Source organism: Opisthocomus hoazin, unplaced genomic scaffold, assembly GCF_030867145.1.
Source record: "Opisthocomus hoazin isolate bOpiHoa1 unplaced genomic scaffold, bOpiHoa1.hap1 HAP1_SCAFFOLD_139, whole genome shotgun sequence".
NCBI classification, from domain to species: Eukaryota; Metazoa; Chordata; class Aves; order Opisthocomiformes; family Opisthocomidae; genus Opisthocomus; species Opisthocomus hoazin.
In genome coordinates this window covers 133282-148984 of record NW_027448787.1, presented here as the reverse complement: position 1 = coordinate 148984, position 15703 = coordinate 133282, and the positions used below count along the sequence as shown (strand labels likewise).

Below are 15703 nucleotides of genomic sequence, written 5' to 3'. Positions count from 1 at the left end.
TGCTGGGTTCTGGTTGGGGGGAGCTGGGCGGCCAAAATCAGTCATGGCTCAGGAGCGTGCGCAGCAGTGGGTGGTGAGAGTCGCTCTGTGCATTCTGCTATTTGTTTTGTGTACTCTCCTTATGGGTATTGTTGTTACTGTTCCTTTTGCTGTTCTGTTAGAACTGCCCTTATCCCGACCCATGCGTTTTTGCCTTTTTCTTTCTATTCTCCTCCCCAGCCCAGCAGGGGGAGGGGTGGCAGAGCAGCCGTATGGCCCTATTGTTGCCAGCCACAGCCAAACTATAACAAAAACACAGACAAATAACATTTCAAAAGCAAATGCGTAAAGGACAGAGGAAAAAAAAATACAGACAGTGAACTGCAAAAAAGATGACATTGACATGCGGAAAGCAGACTCCACGATCTGTAAGATTGTAAAGTAGGTATGTTTATTTGGCGACAGGCAGTACAGGCGGTAGCCCCACCAAAGTCGTGCGTGCCGGACAGTAACGTGCTTCTTCAATTTATACAGTCAAATATTACATATTCATCAAATTCCCAATCTGCCTATACATATGCATGACCTATTTCCGCTTCGTATTACAATCAGTTCCAAAGAACAATTTCCATAGCCTCCTTCCAGCCACGCTTGCGCAGTGCCTCCTGGTGGTGGTCATCGGGGGTCCCAAGATGAAGGCTCTTCCTCTTCATCACAGTGTTTGCTGATTGACTTTGGTTTCTGGGCAAACTCAGTTCTCTTCTGGCTTCCATCCAAACTGCAAGGTCAGTCTTAGTGGGTTCTAGGCAACTCCCCAGCCCTTATCAGGAATTAGCCCCTTTGTAAGGAAATGCAAGACTCTGCCTCAGTTAATTTACACAATAGATAAGCACTGTCAGTTCTCTGCACAGCAACTATCAGGCAGTGCTGCTTCTACTAAATTCTCTTTAACCCCTTCCTTCAACATAGAAAATATTAAAAGTGACAGGAATTAGGAAAATAAAGGAAAAAAGTTTAAAAATAAGGGCAGTAAACAAAATAAACAGAAACATAGTAAATTTTAAAAGTGATGGGGATTAAGAGAGGAAAAGATTAAAAAAGAGAAACTGAAAACTAAATAAAAGCAGATGTTAAAAAAATTTTAAATCGGTGTGATTAAGAGAGAAAAAATTACAAAATAAGGATGGTAAACTAAAGGGAGACATAGCAAGGATATTATAAAAGCAACAGGGTGCATGGCACGCAGAAAAGAAATAAAATATAGGGACAGGGAGCTTGATAAAAGCAGACATAGAAACCGAATTTGAAAACCCAAGGGATTAAGGGGGATAAGAATTAAAAAATAGGGAGAACAAACTAAATAAATGAAGACACGGACAGAAAATTTAAACAGCGAGGGCACTACTGAAATGCAAGGAATAATTTTTAAAAGACAGCAAATGGAAAAGGTAGGCATAGCAAGAATATTTTAAAAGCGATACGCAATAGGGAACTAAAGCACCCCAGGACTACAGCTCCCAGCACGCCGCGAAAGGCACCTTCCCCTCTGCCCGAGCTGGCGGGGACACCGCACCCCGCCCGCCGGCGCACCCAGTAGCCCCTCGAGCACCCAAGCCCAGCCGCGAGGCTCCGGGCAGCCCCGCCGGCGGCTCCAACACGGCGCCGCACCGCCACCGCTCCTCGCCTCCGACACGGACCCGGCCGGCCAGGCTGCCCCCCAGCAGCTCACGGTGCCCGGCGGCCCCCCGGCAGGCACTGCTGCCCTCCTGGGGGCTTTCCCCAGGACCCCCCGCTCGGTCACCCCCCTACCCCTTCCCGCGCACTTTCTCCTTTGCTGCAGCCAGAGCTCGGCGACGGCTCGGCTCGCACTGGCCCCTCCACAGCCACCCGGGGCACGGCAGCACCGGCACACTCACCGGCAGCCACCGCATTAAAGGGAGGGGCCATTACCATCAGCCCCACTGCCTGCACCTGCGGCTCCTCCAGCCCCAGCCCACAGCTGGAGCCCAGCAGCAACAGGGGACCATCTCCCGAGCCACAGAGTGAGTCTCTTCCTCCCCTGGGTCCGTCGCAGCCCCTTGTCCTGTGCAAAGGAAGCACAGACACAGGCAGGAAGGCAAAAGAGACAATGGGTGTTTATTCAGTCACACACCAGATGAATCTGGGGAACGGGTCTGCTCGGTGCCCCCTATGCTCCCCCTGCCCTTCCGACACCTCGGCAGTCCGTCCCGGAGCTGCGCCTGTCGGTCCAGCAGAGAACAGTCAGTCAGTCAGCTCCTGGAATGATGTGCTGCTGGGCAGGCGCTGCCAAAAATGAGGAGCAAGGTGCAGGATGCTACAGGACAGGAGAAAAATGACAGATGGCTGGACAGTGGCGGTGTAACGAGAAAGCACAAAGCAGGGAAAGGGACAGCGAGAGGAGGACAGGGATAGGCAGTCCCACAGAGATGGAGAAAGAAGCAGCATGGAGACAGGAAGAGCGGCAGCAGAAAGAAGAAGAGGGAGCAGGTCAGGGCCCGAAAATGAAGAATGGGGAGCATGAAGGAGATGCAAAAAAAAAAAAAAACCCTGTAGCATGACAGAGGAAAAAAGAATAGGGACAGGGACCTGGACAAAGAGAGATGAGGGAATAGAATAGAATAGACATGGAGAAAGCAGTAGATCTGTGACGCGCTACGGAGCCGAGAAGGAAGGCCTCAAATCAAGGGACAAGGAGCCAGACAAAAGAGCACCAGAGACAGCAAAAGTACTGACAGGCTACAGAGCAGGAGGAAAGCAAAACTAGTAACCGGGAGCTGAACAGAAAGAGGGGAAGAAGGAAAAAAATGCCACAGGCTGCAGGGCAGAAAGAGGGAGGACCTAAAAGATGGGGACAAGTCAGAGACAGATAGAGAAAGAAGGTACACAAGAGCAGAAAAAAAAAATAATCATAGCAGTGTGGGAAAGAGAGCGAGCCAGGGGAGGTACTGGGATGCAGAAGAGGGGTGACAGGGCCCCAAGGGCCCAGGGCTCACCGCAGCTCTCCCTCTCAGCGCTGCCAAGAGATACTGCCGCTTCAGATAATTCTCTCTCCTTCTCTCCTTCCTTCCTCTTCCGTAAGTCCAGTGACTTGACTGTCCTCCACCCAAGAGGAAACATGCATGTCTCGCAGCTCTTATGAGACGAGGCTCCCTAGACATATAGCCTCACTCTCCGACGTACTATGCACAGGAAATAGGACAGAGGGAAAGAGAGAGAGAGTATGATGAGCAGGCAGCAGAACAGATAGATCAAGAGGGACTCATAGAATCGTCAGGGTTCGAAAAGACGTCTAAGATCATCAAGTCCAACTATCAACACAACATCATGCCTGCTAAACCACGCCCTGAAGTGCCATATCTACATATTTTTTGAACGCCTCCAGGGATAGTGACTCCACCACTTGCCTGGGCTTGCCTGTTCCAATGCTTCACAACTTTCAGTTAAGAAATTTTACCTAATCTCCAATCTAAACTTGCCCTGATGCAACTTGAGGTCATTTCCTCTCATCCTATCGCTAATTACTTGAGAGAAGGGACCAACACCCACTTCACTACAACCTCCTTTCAGATGGCTGTAGAGAGCAGTAAGGTCTCCCCTCAGCCTCCTCTTCTCCAGACTAAACAACCCTAGTTCCCTCAGCCACTCCTCGCAAGACCTGTTCTTTAGAGCCCTCACCAGCCTCATTGCTCTTCCCTGGACATGGTCCAGAAACTCAGTGTCCTTCTTGTAGTGAGGGGCCTAAAACCAAACACAGTACTCGAGGTGCGGCCTCACCAGTGCCGAGTACAGGGGCACTATCACTGCCCTACTCTAGCTGGCCACACTATTCCTGATACAACCCAGGATGCCACTGGCCTTCTTGGCCACCTGGGCACACTGCTGGCTCATGTTCAGCTGGCTGTCAACCAACATCCCCAGGTCCTTTTCCACCGGGCAGCTCTCCAGCCACTCTTCCCCAACCCTGTAGCATTGCATGGGGTTGTTGTGACCCAAGGGCAGGACCCGGCACTTGGCCCTGTTGTTGAACCTCACACAATTCGCCTCATCCCATTGATCCAGTCTGTCCAGATCCCTCTGCAGAGCCTTCCTTCCTTCCTTCAAGCAGATCGACACTCCCACCCAACTTGGTGTCATCTGCAAACTTACTGAGGGAGCACTCAATCCCCACAGCCAGATCATTGATAAAGGTATTAAACAAGACTGGCCCCAAAGTGAAGCCCTGGGAAACTCCACACACGACCGGCCACCAGCTGGATTTAACTCCATTCACCACCGCTCTCTGTACTCAGCCTGAGAAATTTAATCAGAGAAATAAAGAAGGCAGAAGGGAGAGAAAAAGACAGGGAACAAGCCAGAGGGAAAGGCGTGGAAGGGGGGGGACACAGATCAGGACAAAGAGGTGGAGAAAGACAAAAAAAAAAAGTGATGGGCTGCAGGATGACAAAAAAGGCCAAGGAACAGGACAGATGGGAGTAACGGGACAGTGAGCCGGTCAGAGGCATATAGCAAGAAACGAAGGGACAGGCAGCAGTATGGAGATATACAGATAAAGAGTTACAGTGAGGATGGAGCACAGAGAGAATAAGAGAAAAGGGACAGCGAGCGGGGCAGAGATGGTGATGTGGTGAAAAGCCAGAGTTGAAGACTCAATAGTCAGAGGGCTATTAAGCAGGTATTCCTTATTGCGGTGCCGGGCACACGGTGGATCTCTCCTCCAAACATGCGTGCCAAACACCCTGTCATTTCAGGTTAAATACAATCACAATATACATATTCATTATATTTCTGAAAAATGCTTAGCATATTCATGACTTTTCCAAGAATGAATTAGCATATGTTAATATTTTTCACGCATGTCTGTTAGCGTCCTCAGGTGGTCTTTGGGGGTCTCAAGATGAAGGCTTATACTCCTCATCACAGTGTCCGCTGGTTAACCTTTGTTTCTGCGCAGGCTCAGTTCTAAGATTACGTATACCCTGTCCTTCCAGGTTGTTTTGCTCTGGTCTTGTTGCCCTCTTTATGTCTCTATCTCTGTAGCTTGGTACATCTGCCCTCCCAAGGCTGAGCTGTCTGGGGTAGAATTATTTAGGAGCGTCTCTATCTTAGAGCATTCCTGTCTTCTCAAAACAGCAAGTCAAGTTTGTCTAAGTAGTGTTATTGAGGGGCCTCTTTATCTTAAAGCTTTCCTGTCTTCTCAAAACAGCAAGGATCTAATTTAGTTTAACTACAATCACTCTGGTAAGTGGAAATTTTACATTTACAGGTATCAATAGAGAAAGAAATGCTGGTGACAGAGACGAGGAGGAGAGCAACTGGACGGAGGCAGAGAGAGGGAGAAAGGAAGAAAAAAAATAGCGATGAGTAGAAGGTCAGAGGGACAAGGAAAAGACAGGAGGAAGGATAGAGCGACAGAGAGCCAGACAGAAAGATACTGTGAAATAGAGAGCAACAGGGAGCAGGACGCTGGGATAGACAGCAAACAAGAGCAACAGAGAGAATAGTAGATCCTGGGACAAGAACATTGACTAGAGAGCTGCTGGCATGAACTTACCTCACCCTGTAGATACGATAAGCCAGAAGCAGTGCCCGGATTGCTCCAGAGCCCCTTCGGACCTAGCTGTTGATGCAGATGCTGGGGCCAGCAATAGCTGTTTGGTCTAATTTAGAAAGGACATGTTTAACAGCATTGCCAACATCCTTGGATAGCTGGAACGGGCCCCATCCAGCAATGTATTTGTACTCCCTTATTTCACAAAAAGGCGTGGGAGGCCAGGGGGAGCAAGTAGAGGCCAGAAAAATTAGAGGCCGAAAAGGGGTGGGAGCGCAGAGTGCAAGTAGAGGCCAGAAGAAATTGGAGGCTGAAAAGGTGTAGGAGACCAAAAACTGGTGGGAGTCTGCAAAAGGGTGGGAGGCCGCAATTTTCAGACAGCTCTTTTCCTTCCTCTTCCTTAATATGCTACATATTAATGAGGCCCTGCATCTTTTCATGTGGGTCTCAAAGTGAAGAGCTCATACACTGGAACTTCAGTTCACTCTGTCTCACCTTCAGAAGCAGGGGGTCCAGACGTCGGATGGCCAGGTTTAAGTAGCGGAGCACTATTATGCCACAAAAAGACAGGGGTGGGAAGGAACAAAAGGCACACTTTTCTCCATGAACAGAGTATCACATTGAGATTGGGAATCATAGTAATTTCCGGAAGTCTAGTGGAGAAAAAAGGATGGGATCCCAAGACAGCAAGTCAACCCCAACAACTGCAAGAGAGAGGATGTGTGAACGACATCAGCTGCCATTAGAAATCAAACAGCCCAAAAGATGGGGTGGTAGGAGCACCAAGAGAAGAGGAAGAACTTGCAGGAACCAAGATTCGACCTAGGGCAGAGAGAATATAATGACAGGGAGCGGGGCAGAGATGGAGAAAGAAACGTTGGCAACAGAGAGAGGAGGAGCAGAGTGACCAGACGGAGGCAGAGAGATAGAGAAAGAAAGTAAAAATTAATGATGGGTAGCAAGCCAGAGGGACGAGGAAAAGACAGGAGGAAGGACAGAGTGATTGAGAAAACAGGTGAGGGACAGGATAGCAGAAAGAAAGATACTTTAAAATAGAGAATGATAGGGAGCAGGATGCTGGGACAGACAGCAAATGAGAGCAACAGAGAGGCAGAGCACGAGAGAAAACAGGGGCTGAGAGCAAGACCAAGGGCTGGAACCCATCTGGAACAGGGGCAGTTGCCCCAGCCCAACAGCACATCACCCTCTCCCCTGGACCCCACTGCAGCCGCTTGCTGTGGAAGAAACAGAGGGAAAATTTTGAAAAATTTGGACAGCGAACTAGAACAAGATGTAGAAAGAACACCTAAGAAATGAGGGCACTAAATAAAGAGAAGAAATAACTGAAAATAAAGACTTTGGAGGGAAAAAAGTAGGCATATGAAGAACATTTTAAAAGCGATAGGTATTAGAGAAGTAAAGGAAGTAATTGTGAAATATCGATAGCAAACTAAAACAGAGATGTAGAAAAAAAATTTTAAAAGGGCACTAAGGAGAGACAAAAAATAATTAAAAAATAAAGGTAGATACATAAAGACTGCAAACAGGATAAAAGTAGACAGAAAATTTTAAAAGCAATGGGGAGTAAGGAAATAAGGAAAAAAATTAAAAATACAGACAGCAAACTAAAATGGAGACCTAGAAAGAAAATTCAAACATCGACGGCACTAAGGAAAGACAAGAAATAACTTTCAAAAAAACAGCAAAGGGAATAAAACCAGGTGTATACAGAGAATATTAGAAGGAGATAAGGAAAATAAAGGGAAAAAATAAAATATAGGGACAGCAAACAAACATAGACTTAAGAAATGTAATAGGCGAGGGCACGAATGAAAGACAAGAAATAACTAAAATAGACATCGAAGGGAGAAAATTTAAGCACAGAAAAAACATTTTGAAAGCGAGTGTGCTTAGCAAAATTAAGGGAAAAAACTAAAAGAGGGACAGCAAACTGAGATGTAGAAAGAAAATTTTAAAAGCAGCAGGACTACGGAAAGACAAATAGAAATAACAGCAAAATAAAAACAGTGAACTGGGTAAATGTATAAAATATAAAAAGGAATGAGGATTAGGGAAATAAAGGGAAAAACAAATAGGGACAGCAAACTAAAAGATGGAGAAAGAAAACTTAAAAAGCAAAGGCACTAAGACAAGAAATAATTAAAATATAAGGACACTGAGATGAAGACAGCAAATGGGATAAAAGTAGACAAAATTTTAAATTAAATGGGGATTAAGGAAATAAGCAAAAATAGTGATGAGGAATTACATCAAGACATAGAAAATCTAAAAAGCAATGGCATTAAGGAAAAATGAGACTTATTTAAAAACAAAGACAGTGAATGAGATAAAAGTGGATAATTTCAAAAACAAAGAAGATTAGGAAAATAAAGGGAAAAACTGAAAAGTAAGGACAGCAAACTAAAAGGGATGGAGAAAGAAAATTTCAAAAGTGATGGCACTAAGAAAACAAGAAATAGTTAAAAAAATAACAGCAAATTAAAGACAACGAACTGGGATAAAAGTGTAAAATTTAAAAAGGAAAGGCAGATTAGGAAAATAAAGAGAAAAAAGAAAAAGAAATGACAGCAAACAAAGGAGACATTAAAAGGAAATTTTAAAAGCGATGGCACTAAGGTATAATAAGACAAAATAATGAAAAAATAAAGTGAGCGAATGATATAAAAGTGGAAATTTTTAAAAGCCAAGGAATTAAGAGAGGAAAGAACTACAAAACAGCAACAGCAAACAAAAATGCAGTATTGTGGTTTAGCCCCAGCAGGCAACAAAGAAACACGTGGTTGCTGTGTCACCCTCCTCCCACCCCCAAGTGGGATGGGGAGAAGAATCAGAAGGAAAAGGCAAAAACTTGTGGGTTGGGATAAACACAGTTTAACAGGACAGCAAAGGGCAAAGAAAATAACAAGAATAATACCGATTTAAGACAAATATATATATACACACACACATACACAGTGTAATTTTCTCACAGCCCAGTGCTCAGCTTGCTCCCAAGTAGCAAATCTCCCTGCTCCAGCCAGTTCCCCAATTTAAATACCAAACATGATGTCACATGGTATCAAATATCGCATTTCACTGGCTAGTTTGAGTCGGCCCAAATGGCTTCTTGTGAAAATTAACTCTATTCCAGCTGAACCCAGGACACACAGACAATAAATTTTAAGAAGCGACAGCAGTAAGGAAAGAGCAGAAATTATTAAAAAATAAAGACAGTGAACAGGATAAAAGTAGGCATAGAAAGAATAATTAAAAAGCAAGGGCACTAAAGAAAAACAGGAAGCAGTTAAAAAAGACAGCGAAGGGAATGAAAGTAGACATAGAAAGAGCATTTACAATCGAAAACCATTAGGGAATTAAAGGAAAAAATTAAACTAGAGACAGTATACTAAAACAGAGATCTAGAGAGAAAAATTAAAAAGCAAAGGCACTAAAGAAAGACAAGAAATAATGAAAAAAAAGCAAAGGGAATAAGCGAGGCAGACAAAGAACATATAAAGAGCATTAGGTATTAGGGAAATCGGATTATCGTCGCGGTGGTGTTATGGTGGCGGCAGGATCACAGAGGCCTTGGCATCATCGTTGCATCGCAGAATCACAGTGTTGGGGGTTGGAAGGGACCTCTGTGGGTCATCTAGTCCAACCCCCCTGCCGAAGCAGGGTCACCCAGAGCAGGCCACACAGGACCTTGTCTAGGCGGGTCTTGAATATCTCCAGAGAAGGAGACTCCACAACCTCCCTGGGCAGCCTGTTCCAGGGCTCCGTCACCCTCAGAGGGAAGAAGTTCATCCTCATGTTCAGATGGAACTTCCCATGCTTCAGTCTGTGCCCGTTGCCCCTTGATCTGTTTCTGGACACCACTGAAAAGAGTCTGGCCCCATCCTAAAGATATTTGTAAGCATTTATAAGGTCCCTTCTCAGCCTTTTCTCCAGGCTAAACAAGACCAGCTCCCTCAGCCTCTCCTCGTAGGAGAGATGCTCCATCCCCCTCCTCATCCTCGTAGCCCTCTGCTGGACTCTCTCCAGTAGCTCCTCATCTTTCTTGAACTGGGGAGCCCAGAACTGGACCCAGTACTCCAGATGGGGCCTCACTAGGGCAGTGTAGAGGGGAAGGAGAACCTCTCTCGACCTGCTGGCCACGCTCTTCTTAATGCGCCACAGGATCCCAATGGCCTTCTTCGCAACCAGGGCACACTGCTGGCTCATGGTCAAATTGTCATCCACCAGCACAACCAGGTCCCTCTCCACAGAGCTGCTGTCCAACAGGTACGCCCCAAGCCTCTACTGGTGCATGGAGTTGCACAAAAGCAGCAGCAACATGGTGGCAGTGGCCTCACCGCGGCAGCAGCGATGTAATAGCAGAACATAATTGCAAGACAAGAAAGACTCGACTGGCGCTATTGGCCAGGAGGACATGCACTCGAGACACTCGGGAGGGCTGCCAAAGTTCCCGCAGACAAGGAAAAGCTATGGAGACATTGAGACCCGAAGAAGAGATAAGACAGAGAATGAAACTACCCTGCCCTGCCACTCTTGTTCTGAAAAAAACCCCACTCCCGTTCCATGCCCAAAGGGGGATATTCCTGGACAGACCTCTCCCCTACGCTAACTTTACAAGCCCTCCCTGCTATTCCCAATTGTGGTTCCATCCCTCCAGACCCTCAACTTAGCTTTCAGGGGGCCAGGGGTCTGACTCCATCCTCGACAAAATGCACGTTGGCTAACTGGGATGCTCCTGCAGTCGCCTGCTTCCGTTTTGTCATCTGAAAAGCAAAACGAGAAGACGACAACACAGACAACACACAAGGCTGACAGCAAGCATCACACTGGCCAACGCCAACCTCTTCCACAACCACCTCCGCCTCAGAAGCACCGGGGTGCTCCACTCACCTGCTCATTCCAGAGTCGGACGCTGCGGCCACCATTGCTTCTGCTACCTCAGATACCAAGAGACACAAAATTACCCTTGCGCCCGTGAGAAGTCACCCGCCCCACGCTCCTCCTCGCTGCCACCCCAGCTCACCTCCAACAGTTGTCCAACGCCACAGGTGGCCCACACAGCCCCTGCAAAACCAAGAGAGAGACGTCTCACTGAGTTGCTACACAATATTTTGCTCTTACACACTGACCCGGCACACAACCGCCTCACCTTCTCAGACCTCTTGTCAACATGCCGCTTCGCCCCTCTGAGGCTATGTGCAGCACCTGCAATAAAATCAAAGCAAACAGCACATGCTGAGATACTGCCCAAAACGAAAGCCTGCCTGCATCAATTCCCATCTCCTGCTCCTTTACCTTGGCTGCTCACCCACCCTGGCCCTGCCATTTACAGGTTCCCTGGTTGCCCTGGGCAGAGCAGTTCCAAGAAAAAACACACACAGGCACAGACCGACACTACACACAAGACCACAAACAATGGGCTTCAAAGAAGAGAGAAAACTCTCCTCCACAAGAAGGAGGACTCCCTGACGGGTGATATTGTCACACAAGAAGACCTACAGGGCCGCGACGGCCCAGAGCATGGAGCCTCCATGGCAGCCCCAGAAAAACAGAGTCAGACAGCATGGTCCCTGGCATGAAGATACAGTCAAAAGAGATGGTGCATGTGCAAGAAGCCCGGCCTCAAGACCTAAGAACATAAGGATGCAGGGAAGAGCTCCCACACTCCATGAAAATAGACCGCTAGACAGGAGAGCTGCTGACACAGCCTGGAACAGCGCCGCAAAATAGAACCGACCGGAAACTTCCACGCCACGAGACCGATCCACACTTTACTCTTGTAAGGCAAGAAGAGAAGACCCCACTTGGCACTATGCCGATGAGTAGGGGCATTCGAGACCCCAGGGGTGGTGCCTGATGTGCACAAAGAGCAATGAGGATGTTGAGATACAGGTACGGTCTAAGACACAGAAGACTGATGACAAAAATGACACAGCACCACAGACACAGCCTGGAATGGTCCTGCCCAACTGGGCTGAAGAGAAACCCCTTCCTTCCCTTTCCATGCCCAAAGGGGCCCGCTCCTGCACAGCCCTCTCCTCTACGCTAACTTTACAAGCCCTCCCTGCTATTCCCAATTGTGGTCCCATCCCTCCAGACCCTCAACTTAGCTTTCAGGGGGCCAGGGGTCTGACTCCATCCTCGACAAAAAGCACGTTGGCTAACTGGGATGCTCCTGCAGTCGCCTGCTTCCGTTTTGTCATCTGAAAAGCAAAACGAGAAGACGACAACACAGACAACACACAGGGCTGACAGTAAGCATCACACTGGCCAACGCCAACCTCTTCCACAACCACCTCCTCCTCGGAAGCACCGGGGTGCTCCACTCACCTGCTCATTCCAGAGTCGGACGCTGCGGCCAACATCGCTTCTGCTACCTAAGATACCAAGAGACACAAAATTACCCTTGCGCCCGTGAGAAGTCACGCACCCCACGCTCCTCGTCGCTGCCACCCCAGATCACCTCCAACAGTTGTCCAATGCCTAATGCGGCACACACAGAGAACAGCCCCTGCAAAATCAAGAGAGACACACCTCACTGAGGAGCCACACAATATTTTGCTCTTACACACTGACCAGCTCAGCAGCAGCCTCACCATCTCAGACCTCTTGTCAGCATTCTGCTTCATCTGTCCGTGGCTATGTGTGGCACCTGCAACAAAATCAAAGCAAAGAGGACATGCTGAGATAATGCCCAAAACTAAGCCTGTCCGCACCGATTCCCACTTTCTGCTTTTTTACCTTGGCTGATGACCCGTGTTGCCCCTGCCATTTTGCAGGTTGGCACCTCGAAGCTCACATACCACCTGAAAAACACAAACAACAAGCGATGCTTAGAACTTCACCAACAATGCACACTACAATAATAACTGCTACTTCAGCCCATGAGTCATGGCCCACCTTGCCTGAGTCACCTCTGTTACCAAGACCCCGCTTTGCATCTTCAAACGGAGAATCCAAAACTTTTAAGCTAGTCATACAGCCACCAGTCATATCTTCCCTCCAACACCACACACTGACCTTCTTATGGCACTCTACTTGCGTGTCCTCTGTCGCCCTTTGGCGCACTGCTCATCCCTCTGCATCTGCGAAAGCAACATTGAACAAGTCACCCAGATGCAGAACAATAGATGACCAGTCCCAGAAGTCTTGTTTCCATTTACATATACCATCTAGATTCCAACTACAGTCTGCCATTAATAACAATCTGGTCATCCCGTGTGTCTCTGCCTAGCGCTACAGAAATAACTCTCCTTGCCCACTGCATATAGGGCTACTTGGCTCAGAAATGGACTCTACAACTTTTGCCTATGAAGTCTAGGGTTATCTACATGTTAGCCATAGGATCTTATTGTTATTCTTTTGCTTGCTGTCACTGCTATACCCCCAGGTAGAGCAGCTCTAACCCAGACAAACATGCACAGACGCTGCAGACAAACAAGACCAACAGTGTGACGCAGAGACATAAAAAACTCTAAAAAGCACGACTCCTGGACCAGAGATGCCATTGGGCAAGAAGACCTAGGGGGCCACAAGTAAGAATCTGTGGCAGCCTGAGAAGAGTCAAATGCTATGAACTGCGACAAAAAGATCTATCTGCAACTCGGATGAAGTGTGCGCACAATGCCTTTCCTAAAGACCTAAGAAGTTTGGGATGCCAGGAAGATATCTCAGAAAAGATGACTAAAAAGAGACTGCTCAAGATCAGAGGTGCTGTCCCAGCCTGGGACAATGTTGCAGAAGCAGACAGAGCACAAGCTTCTGAGATGCAAGACTTAGCCATGCTTTACACTTGTAACACAAGCAAAGAAGGTCCCAGTTGGCACTGTAATGATGAGTAAAGCTATTTGAGATGCTAGGGATGGCACCCGAGATGCACAATGCCCTCCTTGAGTGCAAAGAGGACATTGAGACCTGAGGAAGGTCTAAGGCAGAGAAGACAGACTACGCAAACGACACCACCACAGACACAGGCTGCAACTGCCCTCCCTTGCATACACAGTGTTGTGCAAGAGTAACCTGCTTCCTTTACCTGCCCAAAGGGACCTGTTCCTGCACAGTCCTGTCCCCTACACTAACTTCATAACACCTCCCAACCTTGTTCCCCTCCCTCCAGACCCTCCCCAGCCCCTGTCCCTCAACTTAGCTTTCAGACGGGCAGGGATCAGAATCCATCCCTAATAAAAAACACATTGGCTACTGCAGTCAACAGGTTCCACTTTGTCATCTGAAAAAAAAAATAAGAAAGCAACCACACCCCACAAACAGTGATGACCATATCACATTGACCAATGCCAACCTCTTCCACAACAACCCCCTCCTCAGAAGCACCAGGATGCTCCACTCACCTGCTCATTCCAGAGTTGGATGCTGTAGCCATCATTGGTTCTGCTACCTAAGATACCAAGAGACACAAAACTACCATTGTGCTTATGAACTCACCTGCCCCATGCTCCTCCTCTCTACCACCCAGCTCACCTCAAACAGTTGTCCAATGCCAAAAGCGGCCCGCGCAGCCCCTGCAAAACCAAAAGAGAAGCACCTCACTGAGTTGCCGCAGGATTCTTTGCTCTTAGACACCAACCCAGCCCACAGCTGCTACTTCAGGCCACTGGTCGTGGCTCACCTTGCCCGAGTCGCCTCCGGTGCCCATATCCCCGATTCACTCATTGCTTGGCACCTTCAAAATTAAAAAGAAAAATCAAAACCTAAAAGCACATCTGCCCTCTCACACCACATGTAAAACCACCTTCTTGCGACGCTCTGCTCCGCTCTCCTCCCTCGCCCTTTGGCGCATGGCTCGTTTCTCTGCATCTGCAAAAAACATATTGTAGAAGTCACCCCAATGCTGACCAATAACTTAACAATTCCAAAGGTCTTGTTTCCACTCAAGAACGCCACCTAGAGTCCAACTACAGCCTGCCATTAAAAAAACAAACACAAAAGAACACTAAGCTCTTCACATACAAGCCTTAACACCTTTGAGATTCAAAGGCCTGACATTCAGTCCTCTATCTGGAGATGCTGAGGCCCAGAGAATTCACACTTCATCTCTTGTGACTGTGTCATAACTCCCTGTCAGCTACAGGGAGACTTAAACCAAACAGACCTCATTGACATGCAATTGTGACTGCAAAATTAAACTGAGAGAGGCTGATGAACCCTCCTCCCTTCCTCAACCATCCCCCGGTCTCAAAAGTTTAGAATCCCCTTCTCTGCTCCTGAACTGTCAAGGAAGGAACCCCACAGCCTCCTGACAGCTCCTTCCCGGTATTTGCACCCCTGAACCCCCCCGCATCGGCCGCTCCTCAGGAGCTGTTCCTCTGAGCCACACCCTGCGTTCTGCAGGCATCTCCCACCTTACGCCTTCCCGCAGCCTTGGGGCTTTGCTACAGGCCCACAGAGTAAGTGAAACCCCGATGTTTATAATCTATGAGGGGCCTGCCTTGAGCTGCAAAGTTTCAAGGGACAACAGAGTCCTCTGAGCAATCGGGAAAGGCAATGAGCTGTCCCATACTCTGAAAGATACTATGCCTTATGTCCTTGCCACTTTCTTGAGAAATGCTCAATCTCTATACAGATGCATACAAGATGCTCACCTTAACCCCTGCAAGATAATCTCATCATCAGTCCAACTAAGAGATGCGATGCCAGCAAGTTACACAGTATAGAGCAAAACTAGTGAAAAAACCAACGTCCCATCTTCAATCAAGTCAGGAGTTCCAGGAAGGTGTAATGCACCTAGAATAAAAAGAACAATGTATTCTTAAACAATCTTGCCACCCCAAAATGCTCCATTAAAAATTACTGACCTGAAAAAAAAGGTGCAGATAAATATATTCTCTACTAGATCTGCTGCTGAGCCTTGACTCGTCCTGAACGTCTTACCTCAAACAGACACCCCTGCTTCTCTAAATATCAAAACACATCTCCCTGGGTAGCTTAGACAGCTCAAAAGTTGTAATCAACTGAAGGAACAGCAGAGCACTAAGACCAAAGAAAGCCAGAAGTAGAATGAGCTCCCTGATCAGAGGCTGGGGGTCATATACTCCGAGCCTCGCCCACCACCCTTCCCACAGTCCCCTGGGAAAGGGGAGGGATGAACCACCAAAAGACATTAAGGCGGCCAGAGGAGCA

General features: G+C 47.7%; 2 long non-coding RNA genes across 2 annotated transcripts; both read right to left on the bottom strand.

The window, feature by feature from the left end:
* Nucleotides 1-12161: 12161 nt before the first annotated feature.
* LOC142359360 (uncharacterized) lies at nt 12162-12536 on the bottom strand. Its single transcript, XR_012762297.1, has 3 exons — nt 12467-12536; nt 12308-12372; nt 12162-12218 (listed from the first exon to the last, which is right to left on the bottom strand). It is a non-coding gene; the product is annotated as an uncharacterized LOC142359360 (long non-coding RNA).
* A 1205-nt stretch (nt 12537-13741) lies between these two features.
* On the bottom strand, nt 13742-14266 carry LOC142359356 (uncharacterized). The gene is made up of 4 exons (XR_012762287.1): nt 14193-14266; nt 14045-14085; nt 13915-13961; nt 13742-13793 (listed from the first exon to the last, which is right to left on the bottom strand). It is a non-coding gene; the product is annotated as an uncharacterized LOC142359356 (long non-coding RNA).
* Between the last annotated feature and the right edge of the window lie 1437 nt (nt 14267-15703).